The sequence below is a fragment of the Hypanus sabinus genome, unplaced genomic scaffold (assembly GCF_030144855.1).
Source record: "Hypanus sabinus isolate sHypSab1 unplaced genomic scaffold, sHypSab1.hap1 scaffold_276, whole genome shotgun sequence".
NCBI lineage: Eukaryota > Metazoa > Chordata > Chondrichthyes > Myliobatiformes > Dasyatidae > Hypanus > Hypanus sabinus.
In genome coordinates, this window is record NW_026780896.1 from 316643 (window position 1) to 319624 (window position 2982).

Genomic DNA, 2982 nt, shown 5'->3' on the forward strand with positions numbered 1-2982 from the left:
GAGTCTTTCAATTTTTGTTTGGCGGATATGCGTCCATTCTTCCTTGCAAAAGTCTTCTCGTTCTGTGAGATTCTTGGGCCATCTTGCATGCAGTGCTCTTTTGAGGTCTGTCCACAGATTTTTTATGATGTTTAAGTCGGGGGATTGTGAGGGCCATGGCAAAATCTTCAGCTTGTACCTCTTGAGGTAGTCCTTTGTGGAATGTGATGTGTGTTTAGGATCATTATCCTGTTGTCGAAGCCATCCACTTTTCATCTCCAGCTTTCTTACAGATGGTGTGATGTTTGCTTCCAGAATTTGTTGGTATTTAATTGAATTTATTCTTCCTCTACCAGCGAGGTGTTCCCTGTGACACTGGCTGCAATACAAGCCCAAAGTATGATCGATCCACCCCCGTGCTTAACAGTTGGAGAGGTGTTCTTTTCATGAAATTCTGCACCCTTTTTTCTCCAAACATACCTTTGTTCTTTGCTGCCAAAAAGTTCTATTTTAACTTTAACACTCCACAGGACTTGTTTCCAAAACGCATCAGGCTTGTTATAAATGCTAACACGAAGTATACTGCAGATGCAGATTTTGTTATAAATGTTCCTTTACAAACTTCTGACACTGTATTTTGTGGTAAGGACGCAGGATAGGTTTTCTTCTGTTAACTCATATTTGAGGAGCTGTCGCTGAACAGTAGAACAGCTCACGACCACTCCAGTCTACTGAATCTTCCTGAAGGTCTTTTGCAGTCAAACGGGGGCTTCGATTTGCCTTTCTAGCAATCCTAAGAGCAGTTCTCTCGGAAAGTTTTCTTGGTCTTCCAGACGTCAACTTGACCTCCACCGTTACTGTTAACAGCCATTTCTTAATTACATTGCGAACTGAGGAAACGTCTAACTGAAAACGCTTTACTATCTTCTTATAGCCTTCTCCTGCTTTGTGGGCATCATGTATTTAATTTTCAGAGTGCTAGGCAGCTGCTTAGTGCTGCAAATGGCTGCTGATTGTTGGGACAAGGTTTGGGGAGTCAGGGTATTTATAAAGCTTTGAAATCTGCATCACTTGGCCTTTTCTAACGATGACCGTGGACAAGCCATAGCCCTAACAAGCTAATTAAGATCTGAGACCATGGTAAAAGTTATCTGAGAGCTCAAATCTCTTGGGGTGCCCAAACTTTGTACGGTGCTCCTTTCATGTATTCCACTCTAAAAATATACAAAAACAAAAGTGATGCACAATCTTGCTTAAACCTTTGAAAAGAATGTTTCATTTTTCACTTTATGACTTTTGGAGATCACTTCATCGTCTACTTCCTTAATATTCACAGTAATAGAAATTTTGACCAGAGGTGGACACACTTTGGCATGCCACTGTAAAAAAGTCTCCGAATCAGGATAGTTTTCAGAAATCAGAGATGCAAAGAGACCTTGTGCAATGTTTACTAAATGTTTACTTCTAGGCCTAGTCAGTGGTAAAGGAAAGCAAATGCAATTTTCACATTCAGTTCAGGAGGAGTAGAATATAAAAGCAACACCGTAATGTTGACATATGTCCATCATTATAAACCTGATTCTGATTCTGACCTTTATCCCCAACAGTGGAAGTCTCCTTCATTTACGATATTGACGCCTGTGTTATCGCTCCACATTCACATTCTAATCTAACGGGGTTGTAACAAATTCCACAGCTCTCCAATTATACTATTTGTATTGCAATGATGATTCACCATTTCCGTTACCGAAAATAAATCAAGTACACCCCTCATTTCAGATGTAGTGCTACGATTGGTGCTGAACATTAATGGAGCTGCGATGGCCGAGTGGTTAAGGCGTTGGACTTGAAATCCAATGTGGATTCCCCGCGCAGGTTCGAACCCTGCTCGCAGCGCTAACACTTCAAGCAGCAGCGTGTAGTGTGCCAATAAAATTTAACACCCTGAGCGCTGGCCCTAAACTTTGTTCAGTTGACAATCTGCAGTTGCCTTGCAAAATACCTGATCCACCCATCGGCTCGCCATCTCTGTTTTGTGAACAGTTTCCTTTGATAGTCTCACCGCAACTTTATTTTAACTTAATCCCAACGAAGTACATGACCTCACACATTCCTGCATTCCTCTTTATTCAAAATAATCACTTTTGTCCAGTTTGTGCCCTCACTGAACGAACCAATTGCAGCCTAAATATTCTCACTGCAGCCCGCTGTCCCGCTACGTCACGTCATCAGCCTCACTCAGTCAGGACAGCTCATAAATGAAGGACGTTAATCGACCGTCATGACACTACCGATAAAAATTCTTCCAATCTGCAAAGGAGCAACGTCGACACAGATGGCACCAGATATTAGTGTTGACCTTGGGTGTCTAAGGTTATGAGACAGAAACGCACTCTCAGCGGTTCAGGAACAGCTTCTTCCCCTCTGCAATTAGAATCACGAATGGACTTTGAAGCTTAGAACACTATCTCATTTTTTAATAAATGTTTTATTTCATTTACTATTATTATTATTTTCTCTCTCTGCTAGATTATGTATTGCATTGAACTGCTGCTACTAAGTTAACAAATTTCCCGTCACATGCCGGAGATAATAAACCTGATTCTGATTCTCTGTTCAACGCGGTACTTTCCCGATTCGATTTTCATTAACGACATGGATTTCGATGTATTGAGTTCTGGTACCGTATCCAACACAAATCCGGAGCCGGTAACACTTTCTTCAATAGATCGACAGGGGAGATTCGAGAATTTGTGGAATTGACATCCCATATTTCCGTCAGTTCAATGCTCGCAGCATTTTTAGCTGAGAATATATAGCAGATTAGGAGGTCCTGATTCAGTATTACAACGGAAAACATTGAAAATTTCTTCCACCACCATCGTCCCCACACCCACATATGCTGGTCGAGGTCTTGAGTTTCTACTGCACGAAAATAACTGACAGTGACTCAATTCATCTGCATCTGGTGACGGATCTAACCGAGGGGATCATGCATTATAC

General features: G+C 41.5%; 1 non-coding gene across 1 annotated transcript; it reads left to right on the forward strand.

Moving 5' to 3' along the window:
• Positions 1-1793: 1793 nt before the first annotated feature.
• Positions 1794-1875, forward strand: trnas-uga (transfer RNA serine (anticodon UGA)). Its single transcript has one exon. It is a non-coding gene; the product is annotated as a tRNA-Ser (tRNA).
• The last annotated feature ends 1107 nt before the right edge of the window (positions 1876-2982 follow it).